Source organism: Pholcus phalangioides, unplaced genomic scaffold (assembly GCF_987345545.1).
Source record: "Pholcus phalangioides strain wild (caught in Gottingen) unplaced genomic scaffold, Ppha-v1.0 ptg000009l_1, whole genome shotgun sequence".
Classification (NCBI taxonomy): Eukaryota; Metazoa; Arthropoda; class Arachnida; order Araneae; family Pholcidae; genus Pholcus; species Pholcus phalangioides.
In genome coordinates this window covers 13,762,131-13,784,886 of record NW_028301602.1, presented here as the reverse complement: position 1 = coordinate 13,784,886, position 22,756 = coordinate 13,762,131, and the positions used below count along the sequence as shown (strand labels likewise).

The 22,756-nt window shown below is 38.3% G+C and overlaps 1 protein-coding gene across 2 annotated transcripts in view; it reads left to right on the top strand.

The window, feature by feature from the left end:
- The window catches only part of LOC149081790 (uncharacterized), a 118,572-nt gene that overhangs the window by 78,564 nt on the left and 17,252 nt on the right, over window positions 1-22,756 (top strand). The window contains exon 1 of one of the 2 annotated variants that reach the window (XM_089235560.1): window positions 6,144-6,551. The exons of the other annotated variant lie outside the window; for it this stretch is intronic. The gene's annotated coding sequence lies outside the window, so the exon portion shown is untranslated. Of the gene's footprint in view, window positions 1-6,143; window positions 6,552-22,756 lie in introns of those variants that run through there. 2 annotated transcript variants of the gene reach the window in all.

Genomic DNA, 22,756 nt, shown 5'->3' with positions numbered 1-22,756 from the left:
TTGTATTGTAATACATTTTCTCGGCTGGGTAATCCTTTCTGTGGCGGTAAATACTCTTTTTCTTTCCTGTTCCAGAGCACTTTCGATTTTCAACGCCGTTCGTATCCATACGCGTGATGCGTAATCTGTATCTTCCATCTTTCTTCCGTCCTTTTCGGGCCGCGTCATCGTCTCCACTTGACTGACTTTGGCAATGGTACACTGGCACAGATTGTTGGTTGGACGTGGACCGTTGAACCTTTGCAACACACACACGCACCACACAGTGTTCGAGTGAAAATTTTCATAATGCGATCAAAAAACCTCCCCCCTTCTTTACCCAATTTTCTCAACCTCGTCTCTTCAAGCCTTTGGAAACCTCGCTCTCTCTCTCATTTCCCTCACTTCAATTTTTCCCAACATCCTTTTGAAAACGGGAAACGACGCGTTTCATTACACCACGGGGGCAACGTTTTCTACCTAAAAAAAAAGAGTAAAATATAGAAAATTATGCTCCATAAGAGATGGGGGGTATAGAATAATTTTCTTGTCGCCAAACTGAGCCAAATAGGGACAGTTAAGGTCTGGGAAGAGGTAAATCGAGCCAATACTCAGGTGATTGTCTCGTGGTTTCTCCAGTTCTCCAGGTGATTGATTGAAGCATTAAAAGTTAAACGGTCTTAGGCCGGGATTACATTATAGAAGTTTGATAAAAGTTATTTTACAATTCTTATAAAAAAAAATACAACCAATAAGCCTATTGGTTACATTCGCTCGAATGTACTTTTACAAATTTACATTTTTCAAATTTTATAAAGTAACTTTTAAAAAACGTTCATACTTTAATCCCGGTAGTAAATTGTCATGGATTTAATTCAGGAATTATGGTGATCTATTAAAAAATATTGTCATGGGCAGAAGCATATTTAAAGGGGCGGCTAAGCGGACCGTATTCCAGGGCGTCAAGTTTGGAAGAGTGGAACAATTTAGTAATTGTCGATCAAAAACATCTAAGGCCGGGATTACACTTTTAAAATTTGATGAAAGTTCTTTTATAAAACTTGAAAAATGAAACCAATATCGGCTACATTCGAGCAAATGTAACCACTATTGTTATTGGTTGTTTTTTGAAGTTTTGTGAAAGGTCTTAATTATCAAACTTTTATAGAGTAATCCCGGCCTAACTAGAACGACAGAAAGGCGGACAAATGTGATTAGCCCGCAGATGGTAAAGCCATATACAGGGTGTTCTGTACTCCGAGGTCTCTGGGGTTGTGGTTAAAATCCACCGTATTAAGGTACTCTACTATACAAGGGTCGAAAACAAAGTGATATTAAGATAATGCCCCCTTCCCACATGGGAAAGGATGAAAAGGGTCTAGCATGGTTGGGCCTAATGTAACAATCAATCTTATATATTTATATATTTTTTATATATATTTATATATATTCAATATATTTCTTTTTTTTTAAACTACAGCACGTGTGAATTTAAAAATCAATAAATATAAGGTGCCAAGTAAAACTTTTTGTCTGGATGCTGTTAAAAATCCAGGCCTCCAAGGCGGCCAGGTGAGTCTACGCATCTACCCAAGTTTGGCGCTGAACGGTTTCAACCCATGGGCGGAGATACGGGGGGGCGTGGGGGGAAATGCCCCCCCCCCCCCCCAGCATCAAAAGTGAAGTGGGCAGATCTAATGTATGTGTATGTATATGAATTGACATCATCATCGTGCTCCCCCCCAGCAATAATGACCTTGCCCTCCCCCAGACTTCCAATTCTATCTTCGCCTATGGCTCAACCTCATCGCCCTGAGTCAAATAGGGGCCCCCAAATTTATTAGTCTCCCCCCCCCCCTCTCCAAATCTGAATTTTCATCAACTTACTTTTAATGAGTGAATATTTATATATATAGGCCTATATTTTTTTTCCCCTGCACTTCTGTACATTTCATGACAAGTGTATTTATTCCGTTTAGGATTTCGCGCGACAAAATTCATGAAATCGGGGACCGCAAGAGCGATGGGCCTCAAAATGTAGGGTATCTCCCCCCCCCCCACATCCTGCAGCAGGGCCCCTAGACTGTGATGTTTCTCGGGCCCTACATATTGAATTTATAGTCTGAAAACACTAAAAATTATACGAATAGTCCCAAGCCCTCGGGTTGGAGCCCTCTCAGCTACATCACGATAGGTGGGGGGGGGGGATGGGTACCCCGTCTCGTTGAGGTGACTTCGATCGCAGGAACTCTGTCATACTATGGAAGGGTAGTTCAAAGTCTTTGGCGAATAATAGCCACGATGGAGTCGAACGGGTGCTTGAAGGGTTGTGGAGAGCACTTGATGATTGAAAAGAAAAAAGTGAAAGGGCAGCAGCAGCAACATATCTATGTACGGATCTCGTCCACGCAGCATGAGATGGTACAACAACCATCCATGGCCTCGAGGATAATGTGAGCTTTTTGGGGGGATTTTTAAAACGGGACGCGCTCCAATGACACGAACATACAGCAGAGAAAAAATCGGAATGGATGATTCACCGCATTCATGTGCGTGATCTACTCCATCTACTTTCATTCTGTCTTTTCTATTCTGGTCTCTCTCCTGACTAGTCTGGGGGGGGGGCCAACTTCGATTCTGAGGAGGACTCGGGTAAAGAAAATATTAGAGGACCATATTCTGTAACATCAGAGATATATTTGATGTAGACTCCTAGTTTGATCAAGATGTTTGGTTGGTTCCTGTCCCCTCCCCCACACGCGCATTCCTTAAAACCCTCAGCATTGTCCCCAGGCGAGACACTTCACGGACCTTTTTCTGTCTGACAAAACATGGTAATAATCATCTTGGGCCACCAGGCTGAAGCCCTGTCAGACGCACCCCTGCGAGTGGCCCCCACGGTCTGTGAGGCCCAGCAACCCATGTAAATTATTTGAGGCTTTTACCAGTTCTTGAATTATTTCTTACATTAATTCTGAATTTTCAGAAATTCCAGAATTTTTTTTTTAAATCTGGAAGACAATTTATTATCATTTTTTACACGTATGAATACAATAAAAGTACATAACACAAAAAAACACCACACACAATTCAATACAAAGGAACCGTCAATTGATCTCCTAAGGGAACCATCCAAGGCAGATCCACGAAAATCATACTAATGTTTTCTCGTGGCAACACATCATTTTATACATGGTGTCCCATAAGTGGTAATGTGGCCGTTATCTCATCAAACATCTGTCGAAGAGGTGTGATTCGAATTGAAAAAAAAATGGTTAAAAGGCGTTCAAAAATTACTCTGTACCTGTTTCGGGAGTTAAAATACAGTGTATCGCAAAATAAAAATCTAAATCTTTATACGTTGCCCTTATCCTCTAACTTCCAATCAGGAAGTTGTTGCCCCGTATCTCCTGAGGCCAACAGAATTTGAATATCTCAACTAATATTGCACTCGGAAATTTGTTTTTGTTGGCTTCGGGAGAGACAGGGCAATAACTTTCTGATAAGAAATTACAGGAAGGACCGTATAAAAATTTTAATTTTTTTTTATTTTGTTACACGCTGTATCTTCACTCCCAAAATTGGTACAGAGTAATTTCTGAACACCTTTTGAGATTTTTTAAACTGAAACTACACCTCTACTACGTAGAGTTGATGAGATAAAGGCCACATTAGCACTTACAGGACACCCTGTATACACATGTACGTATGTACAACACATGCACATGTATATTGGTTTGCTCCCCACGGATTTTAAGTGTGATTATTGGTTTGAAGCTTTATATACTGTTAATAACATTCGTATTTTTGACACGATCAGAGTTTATTTTTCTCATAGTTTTATGCTTGAATCAAAGGAGCCGATTTCCCCCTTAATAAAGTCTCGCCACAGAGAGCAACAGACCTACAAACGGTACAAATGTAATTCAATGGTTACACTTCACTCACTTCACTTCTGAAACATAGATGGCAGCACTGGAAAAATCAGGCAAAACACTAGATGCACACTCGGACTGTTAGGTACTTACACTTCCGGCACAACTCACTCGGTAGTAAATTGCCCACAGATGGCAATAGACTCGTGCTCGGTTTGAAAGAAAAAAAGAAAGTTAAAAATTGCCTTCAGTGCTGAATTTTCATCAATTTTCTGCGTTAATCTATATTTAATTGTGTTTTTAAAACTTTTTATGTAGATATTTATCAGCATTCCTGTGTATGCTGAAATAATGGATGCCAATTTCCCCCCCCCCATAAAATATATAAAATTTGGGCAAAAGGGGTCCTAAAAATTTTTAGTGTCCTTAAATTGTTGAGAAGCACCTTGCCCGCGTCTGGTAAGGGCGGGCCCATCCACCAGCAGTGTCGTCTCAACCCATGGATCCACCCAGACACGGCCCGGGGGTCTCAAGAAAATAGGGGCCCTCACAAAAATGAGAACTGGTTCAAATTTTCGAGAAGTCACCAGGAAGGGCCTCAGAAAAATTACTTGGCCCGGGACCCATGATGCTCTTAAGACGGCCCTGTCCACCAGGATAATTTTATTAATATTTTGTTTTCTGTGTCTCCTTTTCCCCCCAATATCGAATAAACTCCCCCGCCATGATTGACACGATCATGTTATCAAATGTAACTCCCCTATTTCACATGACTCACGTCTGTTTATCCATAATTAAGCATGTTCATCATCAAAACTGACATGGGAGGGGGGAATGAAAAACCTAGAGCCCAAAGGATTATGTCATGCTCTACTACAGGAATGATGTCGGGCTTTAAAAAAAAATGAAAGTGGAAATGGGGGAAGGTTTTTAGGCATGTTGGAGTGGGGGAAGAGACGAAATGAATGAGTCATTGTCCAAACCTTCCTCCTACCAGATTGGGTTGGACATGGCGAGAGGTGTGCGTGTGTGCATATGACAACAATAAACTCAATGATTTTGCCTTTCGCGTGCTTCATAATACGAGTATTGAATAATGCTGGGGGTAGGGGAATTCCCTTCGTGTTTTCTCTGCACTTGAAATATCTATCCGCGTACAGTTAGGTTCCCCCTCTTAATAATAGGTGGTGGGCCCTGTCTCCCTATTCCGTGTAACCTATCAGCCTCTGTCAGACCTGCTGTTGATGACGTTTGATGATAGTTGGGGGAGCACTTTTCTTTTTCTTCTGGTAGGAACTCCAGCCTTTCCAACTTCACATCCCGGTGGTTGTTGTTTTTTTTTTTTTGGCTATTAGTGGTATATAGCGCCTCCCCTAGACGAGTTATTTTGTGGTCCCTCCCCTATCTCTTGCAGATATTGACTAATTAGCATCATACCACGTGATTATGAATTCAAGTGTTCGTTTCATTATCAGATACAGTGTTGTCTGAAAACTGGTGGGTCAATGGGACCCGTCAAAAGACTTGAGTCAATAAGGATTTCCCCAAATTATTCGTTTTCATTTTTTCTCATATGCGCGTGATTTGTTTTCTATTATATGAGTTCAGGGGGGGGGAGGAGTATTGAAGAGTAGTTGTTTGAATAGTTTGGTTTCCAGAATGGTGTGCCGAGGAACCCTACGATGCTTGTAAGGTCGATGTGTTGCGAGATCAAAATATAGCCAAGAAATTTCGGTAGGGGGGGGGGGGACGCGAAAAATTAGAAAAATTGTGTGAGTTAAAGGATCTTTTATGAGATCGTTAACGTTGCCAGAAAATGGTGACGGGCAGTGGTGTCTCAATGAGCGAATCGGCCCTAGGTCAGGACATTATTGAAGTACGGAACGTTATCGAAGATTATTATCAAATAAGCATAATAAACAAGATTTGTTTTAGCATAAACAATACTTTTTTTCTAAATAAGTACATCAAGACATTTATTCAAATAAGCAAAAACATGATTTTTTCTTAGATGAGCATAAACAACTTCTATGTAACACAACTTCTGGGTCACAATAAAAAAATTATGGTTCAAAAGTTGGGGAGCCCTATGGCCGAAAAAGGGTTAAGAAACACTGGCCTATATCCAACAAGGAAGACAAATACTGTACAAAAATTATTGGAAACTGTAATTTTTTAACATCCCCTTTCGACGCGACTGATCCGATCTCGTGGCGACCGCACCAAAGAGTTTTCAGTAGAATCCGCTTTTGGCCGAGAAAAGCGCCAAATGGAAGGCAAAACCTCTCTCTGACATGAGAGAGTGAGAGAGAGAGAGAGAGAGAGAGAGAGTCGGTGCGAGAGAAGGGACCCCTCACCATTATACAACACGCTTGTCCCTTAAAAACAATGTTGAGTTGTTGTTAGTTGGTGGTGGAGTTGTTTTTGTTGCTGTTTCGAGTCGGTCGCCCGACTTCGTTTTTCACGGTCGCGCGTCGTGGACGAGACACACACACACACACACACAAAAATACAAGAGAGAGAGAGATTATTGGTTAATCTCGTCATGTTTGTGTTGACGTTTGATGTGTTTGAAACTAACTCCTGACAGCGCAACATAATCACATTTCGTGCATAGTTCACGTGAATTTTGTTCCAACGCTCCTTGTGGACTAATTACAGTCGCCGCAGCAAAACTGGCTGGACTAATATTCACAGGTGAGTATTTTTGCATGGTGCGAATAACATCTAATGTTACTGGTATACCGTAAACTGGGGTAAATGTAAGTCTACGCAAAATAAAATTTTTTACCCGTACTGCAATTGTTAACAACATGATTTCTCTGGGGAAATATAGCTATAACCCCTTCGGCTTGCGCTTACCATACCCGATTATTTAAAATTATTTATAAAATAGATAGAGACAGAAATCTGTTGTCTTAAAGTTACCACGCATTACGGGAATTTTTTTGTCTACTAGCAAATTAGTCCTCTTTTCTGATTGTTACCTAAAACCTGGCCTTCAGAAATTCTACAGGAGGACTGAAAAAAGGAGCCCATGAAACAATATGGATGTCATATATAGGTTACTTCTTCTAAAATATATCAACCCGATTAAAAATGCAATGATAAAAGCTAAAAACTATGTATATATATATGTTACGGCAAATGCCCGAAGACTGGTAAAACCTATGATTTACTGGTTAGACCTAGGTTTTAACCAAGGCGAGTTGGTAAAAGCCCGAAATATGCTTATGAACGTTTTTATTTCGGAATTCATTCGAACGAAGTCAAAGCGCTCGTTTTTATTGAAGTGGTTAACCATCTTGAACTTGAAAATTAATCCTGACGCTTAGTAATTGATAATAATTATAATTATATAATAATTATAGCTGATTATTAATTAAAAAATTAGTTAATTAACCGTTTTTTCTGGATTAATTAATTTTCGTAACACAAATCAAGAGATTATTAATTAGAATTGTTTTACGCTCAGCAAGCGATTATTAATTAATTCTTATTAACTAGTTTTCATTAACTAATCTGCTCTGACCATCAATAATCATCATTACCATCAATTCATGGTCAATTGATTCATTAAAAATGGCTTTAATTGCTGTTCTGAGTAAATTAATTGATTCACTCCCCGAACAGTATGAACTTGAAATCAATCACGATAATCTGTCATTATTTAGGAACTAAAACGTTCCACGTGGTTGATTAATTCAATAGTTAATTATTAATCAATTTCAATTATTAAGTATTCGACAAGCAGTTTTTAAATAAGTTTTATTATTAAATTATAATAGTTGATATTAATTAATCAATACAAGTTAGAAACCAATAAGTTCATGATGGTTAATCGCTACGTTAAAAACGGACTTTGACCAGGCCCGTCATTTGAGGGATCAGGGGGGGGCAACGCTTTTGAAAATACGCTAAAAATGGTATATATATACATGTCCTTTGCGCCCCTCCTCCTCTTGGAAAAATTTGAAATGACGGCCCTGTATAAATCCGAAATAAAAACGTTTACAAGTGTATTTCGGGGTTTTACGAACTCTCATTGGTAATACCTAGGTGTTACCGGTAAAAACCGGGTTTTATCAGTCTTTGGGCTTTCACCGTAACATGATAAAATATAATACAATGTCCATAAAAAATATTCATGGCCTTTCGTATCCAAGTATGGATGGCTTCTCGATTTACCCCAACATGTTTATCGTATTTGTTGTTAAACATATCAATTGTGTTAGATTTCACGGCCCCCAGTGGTAAGCTATTCCATTTATTTATAACCCTATTAGAGGAAAAACTCCCTGTGACACCACAACCTGAAATTGACTCTTACTAAACTGTACTGTAGTTATTGTAGTTATATGTTATATAAGTATACAGTAGTTGAGACGATGAATATTACTAACTCGTGGTCATAGTATACAGAAGTATATAAAGGACTTTTTTCTACTATGACTATGGTATAGTCGCTTGATATCCCATGCCAGTGATTGTCAACCGCCGGACCGTGTCCCAGTACCGGGCACTAACACTAGTCACACCGAGCCGTGAGTGATTCGCAGTTTCATTTTTCCCATTAATTTCTCGTGAGGTGTGTATGACCTGGCCTTTCACTTACGCAAAAGAGATTTACCGGGCCGCGGGCTTCCAAAGGTTGAGAACCACTATCCTATGCGAATCTAATTTCGGCTTCATTCTGAAACATATCCCAAGGACCCCTTAGCAACCTCTTAGGAATCAAGAAAGCCAGCAACAGAGCCGTTTCAGAGAGTTCGGGAGCTTTGGTAGAATCATTTTTGAGGAATCACATAAGCCTCGATACCACATTTTTGGGAGAGGAAAGAATGGGCATAAAAAAAAAACATATTTAATAGTAGAATGTGTAGAAAAATGTGTGTGCTTAGAATTACTTACCTCTAAACAAAAATATGCACACATGATAGGAATTAATGAAAGAAATAATCATAAAATTAGCGAAAGTTCATGAAAATTCAGAATTGATTGTGGTAATAATGTCAGAAAAATAAAATAATTAATGTATCAATTACAATATCAATGATATTAATATAATAATGGAAAAATAAATTTAAAGTAAAGAAAAGAAATACCGAATTCGTGAGAAAATCATAATTGATCGAAATAATAATTGTAAAAATCAATGGAACTTTAGAACCAAGTAAAGTCTTCGATAACTTTAAACCCTGTTTGCTTCTGGTCTTGTTGGACTACCCGTTAAGACGCTACAGCAGAGTATTTAAAGTATTTTGAGTCGCGAGCACTGCCTGTACTTATCATCAAAAAAGTACCCTTACGGGGAGTTTGACATACGGATGCATGAAATTGGGAGGATTTCAGTCCTTGAATGCAATTGTACAAGGTATTTAATTGGAACGTTGACCAAGTGCTCGCGATCATGGAATCGGACACGAGCATCGATCACCCTGTACGCTTCAGAGAGCACCGTGGTGCTTGCGATCAACGGGTTGAAGATGTCTGCACTACAGCCTACTACTGGTCAATTCCGTCACGATTATTCCAACAATGACTTATCAGCGGCATTGACGAGATATCTCACCTCCTTAAAAGCCTTTTATTTTAGCATTGTGTAAAAAATTTGTAAAAAATATAATGTAAAAATATAATTTGCATACGAAATAATTTTTTTACATATTATATAAAATATTTAAGTAATATATTTAATATATGTAAAGTTGATTTCTGAACAGAACACTTTCCTAGTTCGCATCTGCTAACAAATGGAAGAAAGCCTACTTCACTGAAAAAGATATAGCATTTTGAAGGTGTTTTTAGTGATTTCACAGGCACAAAAACATACAAATATTTTAGATGGAATCAAAAATCTTGCCTAAAAATTCTTTTTCACACTGAAAAGTAAGGTGAACCTGAGAAGAGAGAGAGGGAGATACTGGATTTATCTTTCGTTTATTTAAGAATAAAAAGATTCGACCCGCGACCCATCCTGAAATATTGAAATGTTTGTAGAAAATATACGGCCCGTAATAGTGAATAGCTGATTAGAATTTCTGAAGGAAATTTTTTTTCTGTCCATTCTAAGTTCATTCTCAACCAGTCAGCTCAGTCATCGCCATTTCACTCATAAAATATCTGGTGCTCTTAAAATATTCTCTTTAGTAAATCATCAGAAAATTATCAACTTGGCATTGTGCTTGTTGTGGCCTTTTTATTTGCATAATGAATTAAAGAAGAAGCCGTTTTATGTATGTAACGTAGACTCCATTCATACGTAATTTACTAATTACACACTGCATTGCGCAATCTCAATATTTATTTAATTCGAATTTGTTCAATGTATCTCAATTCTGTTCAATTATTCAAAATAATTGTAAAATTTACGAGAAAAAATTGTTATCACGTTTTATCTTAATGAGGAGGTATCGTTCTTTTAGATGTAAAGATTACAATAAAAATGTATTGACATTTCTTACCGCTCTTCCAATCCGTGACTAAATTGCACAATTTTTATGCTCAGCGAATGACTATTGGGTGACTGAATAACATATTTGAGAGGCATAAAAAATTGAGAATAATAAGAAACAAATTAAAATAATTTTAAATAATAATTAATTAAGAAGCTAAGTTCAGTTTAGGAGAGGCTACTAATTCCTCTACGTCAGCGCCTCACGCTGCAGTGCGTGAAATAAGGACGACAGGGTCGTATCTTCAGTGGTGTAGGTGGTAGCATACTAGTCCGGTTTGCAAGAGAGCCTTGGGCTCGAGTCTCAACGGAGGCCAGATGAATTTTCTTCCCGAGTTCATCTCGACATAATATCCAGAAAACATCGTTTCCTTAATTAATTAATTCATTTTATTTTATTAACCCTTTATTTGGCAGTGTTGCTATTAAAAAAGACGTAAGTTTCTCATATTTTTCAAATAAAGTCATTGTATATTTAGAGCTCGTTCCGACATTGATGCTTCTAAGCAACTCCTAAACATTCTATCTTTACTGGTGAGCTGTTTGTGAAGTTTCTGTAATTGCCAGCAGAACATGTGGTTCAAAGATACGCACGTCTCCAATTTCTTGACAAACCAAGCAAGAACGATTTTTTACCCTTGCATTTTGGAGGGGAAAACCATGTGTGGTGGAGACATATTCCTGTGCATTATTTAACAACAATAGAAAAGTTTGCGCAAACAATAAATGACATTTTTATACCATTCAAATCTATGTAAATCATAAATACAGTGTGAATACCCTGAAATGCAACACTCCATATTTTTTAAAAATATTGACAATGAATTTTTTTTGTCATGTAATAGCATTCAGGGTACCTTATAAATAACTGGTATAGTAATTATCAGCAAGTGAAATGGTATTACGTATACCATGAAACAATTTTTGCTTTTTAAAAGCTATCTTGCTTTCATTCATTTCTGTTAATGGACAAAATATGAAAAATTCCAATTGAAAATCAGGATAAAACTTAATTTAAAAAAATGAAATTGGGTAAAATTTATTTTTGGAAAAAGCATAAGAAGTTATCATGAAAATATATCATGATATTATTCATTAGACATTTCGATTCCAAAAATGATTGTTTCTCACAAAAAATTTGTATGAAAATTTTATTTAACTGAGCGTTGCGCAAACACGAAGATGAGAAAATTGCGGTTAAAAAAAAAAAGATGACTTGTTTTGCTATATTGCAAAACTAAAAAAGGCCACACTAATTTTTTTTTACATATATGTGCAGGTGAAATGTTGACATGAGAGGAGAACGCCTGAACACACACACACACACACACATCATTTAATATATGTAAACGTCCACATGCGAAGCGGAGGAACGTTGGCCACGACGGAGACGACATTACGCGTATTAATCTGTAAAATGGCAGCTGGGGCAATGAATAGTAATATTGATTTCGATTCGTGGTATTATAACCGCCCCGTACTATGTTTGTACAGGCGTTGCGTGACTCTTTTCTGGATTACGGAAGGGCAGATAAAACCGTTTGCCAACATTTCGGGCTTCTCTCACTCATTCTTTGTATAAATAATACATGAAACAACTCCATTGGGATTGAATAACTTGTCCAAGCAGGTGCTTACCATTATTCTTCGCACAGGTATATTTTTACTTCACTAAATAAGAAAGTTATTTTTGTGTCTATTATTCATGAATATGAAATACGCACGTACAATGGACTTTAAACTCATAGTAAAAACTTCAAGAGTGATAGAGTATACCAAAACAATTTTTTTTTGACGTGAATATGTCTTTTAAATCATCTGACGGTACTGGGAGCATTCGCAAAAACTTGCATGACGAAATTTCTAAACGCTGGTATCTCTGGAAGTAAGCAACGCAAGTCAAAACAATTGGTATCGTCAGATGCACATTGAAAAAGTGCATTCAGTGATATCACTCCAGATCCAATACCTTTTTCCGTCTGGGCACCAGACCCGCTGCCCTGATTCGTAACAATTTTTTTTTTTTTCGTTATGTTTCGAGCAGTTCTCAACGAAAATAGACGACGTTGGTATCGTTTGTTACCTATTCCAAAGACAAAGCCGATGATAGTGACATAATTCCATTATGTCAGTACCTACCGCGCGATTCCAGGCACAAAAAAAACGTATTCACGTCAAAACTTATGACTATGTATTTATGTATTACGACACAGCCTTGGCATTTTTTTTTTTTAAACGCGTTAGGCTCTAGTGCAGAGGTCTCTTGGAGAAATTTCAGAGAGTCTGTACCGCTTGTATGAGAAAACAATTAATTCATTACTTTCATATTGTTATATACTGAATAATTTTCTGAAAAAATGGTTCTTTGGCCTTAATCTTGTTGGCACAAGATATTCACGAGAACGTTCTATTCCAGCGGTTCTCAGCCTTTTTTGACTCGCGGAGCCCTTTTCAGCATATAATTTCTATGGCGGAGCCCTGTTTGACTCGAGGAGCTCTTTTATGTACATAATTTTTATGGCAGAATCTTTTAGGCCTCTCTTATTTACTTATCTATCAAATTTACTGATTCATTTTATTTTCCTCGAGTCGTCGCGGAGCCCCTGAGGGGTGCACAAGGAGCCCTGGTGCTCCGCGGAGCACTAGTGAAAACAATTTTAAAACTACGAAAGTTTTTTTTTATTTAGAACTCTTACAACATTCCTTAAAGTGCCTGATAAACGATGCGATTTTTTTTCCCAGCGGTAGAGGTCACTGTTCAGCTCGACATGTTTAAAAATTATTTGTCCACCATCTTGGAATGCATAAATACGTCTATCATACGCAAAAATTCTCAAATGATCACTATTTTCCTCAAATGAATATTCTATTAGTGTGAATTAATTCTCTCTAAGATGAATTTTTAATACATCAAGCCTGCTCTCTTCCAGTGGAAATAAGCGTTTGTAAATGAAACATTAGAGGGTAGGCCTACTGTTTGGCTTGGCGTGCATGAAATATGTTTCCATGGTAAAATATTCATAATAGAAAGCTCAGCCGATAGTTTGCAACTTTGGTTTTTGCGCATGATGGTTATATTTATGAATTCTGAAATGGCAGGCATGTCTAACAGTGTCCAGTTACTAGTGGGAAAAACTTATTGTGAATGCAACATTATGAATGAAGAATGTTGTGAATGAGGAATTTTTTTGCGTAATCTAATTCAGTATCACATATTTTGTTACTAAACAGACTGCTAGAGCTTCAACTCGTCATTTGCGCCAAAGCATTCTCTGATGAAAAAAAAATGTTTGTTTCGCTGCTCTCTGTTCAGTTTTTTAACTTTTTTTTCGCCCATGGCCTACTTTAGATCATGGTTTTTCTCCTGCTCCCCTGTCTCAACCAGGGTTCCTCACGCAAAAGAGCGAGATCCTTTCTACTAAAGCTGATATCTGAATAAATTTACAGTGTACAAAAATTTTATGAAAATAAGATGGATCTCCGGAGACGACGCTAAAAATCCTTCGGCCTTCCTCTACAGGTGCTTTGCATCTAGCGCTGTATTATACTGATTTTTTTATTTATTGTATTTTCTGAAAGTGTAATCACACTACCATTTCACTTAAAATAGTGGTTCTTAACCAGGGCCCTTGGGTATAATTCTGATAGGTTTCAGGTGTCCGTGAGGTTGGATCAACAATCAGTTTATTCCCATTACATTATTATGTGTTGAATATGATTAGTCGGTGAAGCTATCCGTGACTTTCATCTTATCAGCAGGAGAGGGGAGTCACGTCACTGACCATTCGTCTTATTACCATCAGGGCATTACCTGATGCTAATAAGGTAATGATCAAGGCCGTAACTAGGGGAAGACAGGGAAATCATGTTCCCCGGACGCTGGGTTTACTCTTTTTTCGTCTAAAATTACGGTGAGACAAAATTGATGCTGGGTAAGGGTGAATGTAAGTTTTCATTTCTTTTGGTATATTATTTCCCGTTAGAATACCCCAGGCCTGCAAGGGAGACGAATGTGCAAACCTATCGATTTCATCCTCCATCAATGCCTCGACCAAAAAACACGCTCAGGAATAGCTTCTCTTGCCTATCCCTATCCATTTCACAAAACCACTATATTTACATAAACATATTGGCATCTTCCAGTGTCCAGGTGTCGTAATGGGTGATTATACAGTAAATACCCGGCCCGTCCCGACCAGTGAGTGAGTGAGTGAGCCACGCGACGAACCGCAACCAGGAACTGTTGTCTAATGATAGTAGTGCAGTAATTTTTTTTTGTCCAGCCGCAGCAGCAGCAGCTGACAACCGGAGAGTGAGCCAAACGTTGACGATGTTGAGGTCACGTCACCTTCTGCAGGGAGGTTGAAACCCTGTCTCTTACCACCTGCTGACCGTGGTTTTTTCAGTTTTCCTCTAGGTGGCAATGCGTGTCTCCATCTCTCTAAATGTCTCCTATCCATGGGCACGTTCACCCAGTGCCGTCTTAACGCATGAGCCCACTCGGACACTGCCTGGGGCTTCAAGAAAAGAGGGACCCACAAAAATGAGATCTGGTTGAAATTTTCTAGAATTTATCAGGGTGGGGCCTCAGAAAAATCACTTCGCCAGGGAACCCATGATCCTCTTAAGACGGCCCTGTGTATTCACCAAGGCCGTAGCGAGGAGGGGGGGACCAGACCCCCAAGTATTCTTCGAATGTGAGAAAATGATCGAAGAAAGGGGAAAAAGATGGCCAAATCCATTGTTCTATCACTTTAGTTCCCCCGAACGAAATTTCTGGCTACGGGCCTTTGGTATTCACCTACTTCTCTCTCTCTCTCTCTCTCTCTCTGTCTGCCTGTCTGTCTCTAGTATAGTGTGGAGGGTATGGAGTTGGTGGATTCACCAATATAGTGCACTCGTATAACTTCTGACTTGAAGCCTTTTTTTCAGAATTATTTGTGGTCCCTTTAAACACCTGCCATGCCCCCCCCCCCTTATTCGATTCTCACCTGTAGCTCTCAACCCACCCCTGGAACACACACGGCTGCAAGGGAGCCAAATGTGCAAACCTATCATATCATCCTCCAACATGCCTCCGCCAAACCACAATCAGAGAAATAGCTTCTCACCATTGTCTCTCCCTATCCATTTCACTAAACCCTCCACAGTTACATAAACACGTTGATATCTCCCAGCGCCCATGCGTCGTAACGGGTGATTATACGGTAAGTACCCAGCCCGTCCCGTCCCGACCAGCGAGTGAGTGAGTGAGCCACGCGACGAGCCGCAACCGGAAACTGTTGTCTAGTGATAGTAGCTCAGTAATTTTTTTTTTGTCCAGCCGCAGCAGCAGCAGCTGACAGCCGGAGAAAGCAAGCGAGTGAGAGTGAGCCAAACATTGACGATGTTGAGGTCACGCGACCTTCTGGAGGGAGGTTGAAACCCTGTCTCTTACCGCCCGCTGACCTCGTCATCAGTTTTCCGCTTGGCGGCAATGTTGTGTGTGTGTGTGTCTCTCCCTCCGTCTCTATCTCTCTCTCTCTCTCTCAACGTCTCCTATCCATAGGCACATTCATGTACTCCTCTCTCTCTCTCTTGCGGAGTGGAGAGTATGGAGTAGGTGGATTCGTGAGCAAAGTAGTCCACTACTATAACCAAACAGCAGGTCCCGGTTCCCTCAGATCATTAGTTGTCATGGTTACCCTCCGCCATATTCGCCCATCAAACACACACTTCCCTCTCCAAAACTCTCTTATCTGCGTGTTTGCATTGCGATAAAAATTCTGGGGTGGAGGATAGAGAGAGAGAGAGAGAGAGTATAGAGAGTAGGAGGAGGGATATAAAAGGGGCCGACCACAAATCCAAATAAAGAGAATTAAATGTCTTTTTTTTTTTTTTTCTCATTCGATACGATGCATTCCGGGGGCGGTTCCAAAGGTGTGAAAAATGGGTGGAGTCAGCGTTGCTTGCTGGATGTTGATTGGACAAGGAATGAGACTTTTCATTTGAAGAATCATTAGAATGTCTTTTTCCTTTGCTTTCTTTCTAGTCGGTGATAGTCTTGATTTGATGACAATGGTTATTGATGAGATACTTGATGAGAGGGCGAGATGAAAAATTCGCTGTTGAACTAATCGGCTTTTGTTGTGTGGTGAAATGCTCGTGTGCGATTGATTTCTAGAGATTGATTGATTGATTGATTGATCATTCGATTTTGATGTGGATAACTGGAATGCTTTCTTGTTTACGTGAGATAGAGTGGATACAAATGAGAAGCTTATTCTCAAAAGGAAACATTATTTTACGAAATGAACTTTTTAACAGTCTCTGAATCGTTGGGATGAGCTCTGTCGGATTATGCGACAGGGTTTATTCAAACGTGTATATTTTTGGTAGAAAAAGGGAACATACCCACCTTGTTCATTCACTTCGGTATCTTTCATTCAAAAGTGGAACACAACAATGCGGTTGTCCTACTGGTGTTAAGGGTTTTTTTTATTTTTTCTTTCTCCATAATGGCACATTTTTTAGAAGCGCTTTCAAAGTCGCATTCTACAATAGAACCTCTCGATAACGGACACCTCATGGGATCGAATATTTTGTCCACTAACGAAGAGTGTCCGTTTAAGGATAGTAAAATACATTGAGTGTGTCCCGTCGATGTAATTCAAGAAAGAGACACGTTTGCTAACAGGAGTAGCTTTTATGGGAGGTTTAACTGTAGAATAATCGTGTTTCTTGTTATTTACAAGAGAGTAGTGAGAGTACTATACATGGCTAGGTGAAATCTTCTGAAATCAACGGTGGCGTAGAAGTTTCAAATTTGTGAGACTTAACCAGCGCCCAATTTTGATCAAAAGCTTACATTTCCACTAATTTCCATTCGGAACATTTACAAAAACTAAATGTAGATAACTCCCTTGAATGCTGATCAATAAATTTTTTATATCACCCCCGTACACTTTTTCCCGTATTTTCCGTTTCTGTAAAGCCGTTCATTACGGAGATGTGAAAGGTTTTTCATTTTACTGTAAATTTAGTAACAGTGGAAATGATTCCCTTTTGAAAATAAGCTCCCCAACCTTCAACGCTCTATTGGGAAGTAAATACAGACAATACTATTTTGTCATCATCAGGCAGAAATAAATACCATGTGTCTACTATGAATGATTCTTCCAATCGGGCGCGAAGGCACGCACTTCGCGAAAATACAGTCGATCCCGCTTATAACGTTCCAAATTAGAACGTTTTCTCGAGTAATACGACTTATTTTCGTGGTCCCGGCTCTAAATAATTATCATTAAGATTTCCCGTTCAAAGCGTTTTCCCCGCTTAAAACTTTTTTTAGGACAGTTTTTTGAAGAAAAAAAGGTTATAAGCGGGATCCATATTATACATTTTAGTTCACCAATTTAACTGAAAGTTGGTTTTGGACGATTTTCTAACTTCGAGGAGCTAATGCATGTCGGTCTCTTATTTGAAAAAAGTCTGTCCACGGAGAGCAGGCAGACTTCCCACACGGAAATTAAGACATTTGCCATTTTCACTTCAAAATGGTGAAAGTCGAAAAACTGAAAACCCTTTCCCATATTAGTTTTTCACAAGGAATCACGTGTGTAATTCAGGGCCACAACTAGGGGTGGGGGGAGCAGGTCCCGTGCCCCGGGCGTTAGAGCCGAGGGGGCGCAAATTTCATTCTGAAACCTCTCCTTCAACATTACAAGAGGGCGTCAAAATGCGCGTTTGCCCCTGGTGACCATGCATCTATTTGCGGCCCTGGTGTAATTGTTGGACAGTCGATCGTTACTACCTTGTACACCAGGCATCTTGAACCTGTTGCTCGCGAGCACCACAGTGCTCCCTGAAGCACCCAGAGTGCTCGATGCTTGTGTCCGATTTTGGTGCTCGCGAGCACTTGATCAACGTTCTAATTGAACACCCTGTACAAATTGCATTCAATGATTGAAATCATTCGGATTTCATGCATTCGTATGTCAAACTTGCCGCGAGGGTGCCCTTCTTTTGATGCTGGATACAGGCAGTGCTCGTGACTAGAAAAATGTTGAAGATTTCTGCTGTACACCTTATACACACCCATATTGTTTTCCTAATAAATAGGGCCTACTATAGATATCATAGCCCACCATAAAATTATTTTCCAAATTTTTATACTGAGCCCCGCAATGCCTATAAATAAAACGATTAATTAGGAAGCAACAAAAATAACCCTAAAAAAAGCAGAACTGATTCGTACAGCCTTGACAGCATTTAGCTTTTCTAGGAATGAAAGCCACTAATGGGCTCGCAAACAAGCGAGTTACATTCATCTTAAATTAATATAGTTTCTACAAGGCAGGACTAATCAAGATCTATTCATCAAGCAACGTTAATAAGCTGATATTAAAGAAAACCCTGATTCCTTCAAGAGATCAAATAAATGCACCAAGAGATACGTTCTTTCAAATAAAAAGGCTTTTTTTTTCAATTTTTCTTTACGAAACAAAATAAAATTTGAAGCAAACTCTGTAAAACAGCTCCATTTTGAAAAAGCTACGAAAAAGTTAAGAAGACATAACAAGTTTTCTCCTGACAAATGTACTTTATCAAGTGCAAAACTTATATCCGCTCCTGATACCATGTTCTTTGTAAGGAGGAAAGAAAAATAACGAAAAATATATATATAAGAGAGGAATTTCTATTTGGGAATAAAAATTTTCTGGGGCTGAATCTTCTCAGGAAATGTTTAGAAAGGTCAGGGATTCACACGTGAAAACTAAAAAAAAAAGGAGGTAAAAGAACAAGATTAAAGACAGGGATAGTATAGGATTTCTTTTTGCTCTATCCTTAGAGCTCTGGATCAGTCGTAAGTGGATTTATTTTGTTGAGACTTTCCTCTGAGGAAAATTTCTTACTGCCCCCCTTTTATAAAAACTTTATTTTAGTATATTCTTATTTTTTTATGATTTTGTTTTCATTTCTGCTGGTCTTACTGAAGATACGGTGATCGTAAAAGGAAACGAAATTTTACGGATGATTTTTGATGGCTTCAACCTGTGTAAAGAGTAATTTGATAGAAATTCTTGGTGAAAAAAACACTAATTCTAAGAAAAATTTTGATCCATTTTTATTTTATTTTTTTATAAATGAAGTTTTTATTATTATTATTATACGGCTATTGAATATGATGAGATGGGGATCTGATTCTCATTAGGAAATCATCTCTTTGATTTATTGAAGCGGAAAGAGACGCTATTGCTTATATATTAGGGCTGGTTAGATTGATCAAGTCGGTTAGATCGATCAACTGTTAATCGCAGTTAAACATTTTAGCTTAGTTAATCGACTCGATCAATTCGATTAAAATTGTTATTAAAATGTTGTGCATTAACTTGATTTTTTTTTTAAACCCCCCCCCCCCTCCGATTGGATAATGTCTTATAAATCAAGTTCTATGTTCAGAACATTTTGGATAAGTGGCCATATTTAAAAATATTTGAATCAATATTTTCATCAAATTAGATTCAAAGAAAACTGATGATTTCAGTTTCATATTTAGTTTGATGGGAGAGTTTTAGAAGATGTCCCCAAAATTTATTGTCTCCACTATGAACAGTAGTTTTTCCGTATTCTTTTTAGCATCAGCTCATCTCGTGTTGTGGAGTCGTATAGCGGAGAGTGATATCATCCTCGGATAAGTCGCCATCTGGTGGCATTGTCAGCAATTGTGAGGTTTGGCCTAAGTTAGGTCCGACCGTCCATGTACGGTCCCGTTCAGTGCACACAAGCTCCAAAGGAAAAATTGCGATATTCGTTGCCAGTGTAGTCTAGGGCGTTCACCCGGGAAGTGAAACGACGTGGGTTCGATTTCCCGCAGGGGCAGTTGAATTTTCTCTTTTTTCCAAAATATATCTTCGCATCAGCCAGCTGTTGAAAAACCTTTGTATAATATATATTTTTGCATCTTTTGGATTTATATCTTTGTGTATATATATGGTTATAAAAAGATTCAATTAATCGATTTTTTTTTGATTAACCAGCTAAAAATTTCAATCGATTCCCAGCCCAATCATGTATATATATATATATATTCTGTGGTGCTGATCTATATTGAAGTTTCCTCAATAAAAACTTTTTGAGAGGAGAGACTCGGCATTTCATTGTATATTCATCAATTTTCTCTTTTTCTCATTGTTCTTTCCATGCCTTTCTTCTTGTTTCAGGTCCATCCTTTCCGGTCTTTCCAGTTTTCTATTCTTATCCCTGTCCTTCTAATTTCTTTTTCCTCTCGCTTATCATTCACGCTTCTTTGTGTCTTTTTTCGTCTTCTACTCCTCTTTCCCATTTTTTTCCAAAAATGGGAAATTTACAAAAATGTATCAAAGGCAGAGTGTTCATTCCAAGTGTTTTCTCATCTGCATCGATTACATAGTTCGAGTTTATGGTCGCTCTGGATTCAATTTAAATAGTTATTAGCTTGCATAAATGAATACTCTAATTCTCAAATCACAAGAATTCCAGTAAAGTTTTGATTTTTGTGTAGTGCATATCTATACACCCAAATGCTTTTTTTCTTCTTTTTTTGAGAAAATATGCATAACACTTGAAACGCAAATAAAAATAAGGAAGAGAATTGCCTGTAGGGATATCAAAATTCCAAGAAAACCCGGAAAAAAAGAACGAGATTTTTCGAAAAGAGGGAGGAAAAAAGAAGTATTCCTCCGGAAAAACGATCCCATCAAAGAACCAATGACTTGAGAATGCTTTGTTTCCACGAAAGTCCTTTTAATGCATTTTTTTTGGATAAATCCCAAGAAAAAAAAATACATTACAATATATTTCAAGTGTATCTTGGCACGTTGCCAAAACCCATTTAATACCGATGCTCTTTTTATATGTTTATATTTTGTTGTTCAAAATATTTCACTTATTGTGGGAAAGTATTGAGGAAAAAGAATTCCACCCTTTGGAATTTTTCTGTTGAAAATTTAGAAAAAAATGGAGGGAAAATCGTTAGTTGGAGGGAAAAAGATATCAAACGCATCAAATGTATTTTATTTTCGAGTTTATCATGTTTTAGAGGGAATTCCGGTTTTATCGAATTTTTTTCCTAAAATTTGTGATAATGCGGAGTTTATCAAAAAAACAAAAATTTGGGCTATTGTTATCAATTATAATACTTGTTGCAGGGGGGGGGTCTTCAACACATGGTCCGGGGACCGTATGTAGCCCTCGAAGCTTTTTGCAGTGGCTCGGCAGCGGCCAACCAATTAATGAGAAATGATGGCAGAATTAATGAGAAATAAAACTTCAGAATCAGTGGAAGGATTTCATGATTACTGAAAGAAATCATTTCAGAACTGGTGAAAAACAATTTTTCGAAAAATTCATAAGAACTCATAATTAATTAAATTTATTTCCAGAGTTAATCTGAACATTACATCCGGGATTAATAAAGATTCATATTCAATGAAAAAATATTTTCAGATTAATGGAAAAAACAATCTCAATAAGAAAAATTTCAAGTAGCAACGGGCCACCTGTTAGACTCGAAGCCCTGGCGCTCCGGCGGACCCAATCGTTAAGACGTCATTGTGTGAATCTAGATACCACAGTATATGAATTATTCCCCCTCGGGCTTCATGGAGTTTTTTTGGCCCGCAGTGTCTGATAAGTTAAAGACCCCTGACTTAGTATATATTATACAGGGTGTCCTGTAAGTACTAATGCGGCCTTTATCCCATCAACCGTCCGTCTCAAAAAGTTTCAGTTTAAAAAATGCTCAAAAGGCATTCAAAAATTACCCTGTGCCAGTTTTGAAAATACAGTGTGTAACAAAATAAAAAAAATCTAAATTTTTTCACGGTTCTCCTGTCCTGGAATTTCTAATCAGAACGTTGTTGCCCTATCTCTCCTGAGGTTTACAAAAAAATTTCCAAGTGCAATATTAGTTGAGATATTCAAATTCAAAAATCGGAGAAAAGTTGGAAAAGGACAGCATGAATGACGGAAAGGAGTGCTGTGTCCGATAGTTTCTGCTGCTCTTTAACAACTTTTCCCCGAAATTTTAATTCAAATGTCTTAGAGCGAATATTGCACTTGAAAAAAATTGAATTTTTTTCTGTTGGCCTCAGGAGATACAGCGCAACAACTATGCGATTTTAGAGGACAAGGAGGACCGTATAAACATTTAGTTTTTTAATTTTCTGTGACGCACTGTGTTTTCACTTTCAAAACTGGAACAGGGCAATTTTTGAACGCCTTTTGAGCATTTTTTAAATTAAACTACACCTCTACGACGGATGGTTGGTGAAATAAAGACCGCCGCCTAAGCACTTAAAGTCCTGTACAGGACAGCAGCTTCAAATGGTCACAATGCATTTATATCATTTGATCATTTTTGTCGCACCACGGTAATTTTCTGCACACGAGGGCTAATTATACCGGGGCCTACAATTTATTGCCGATT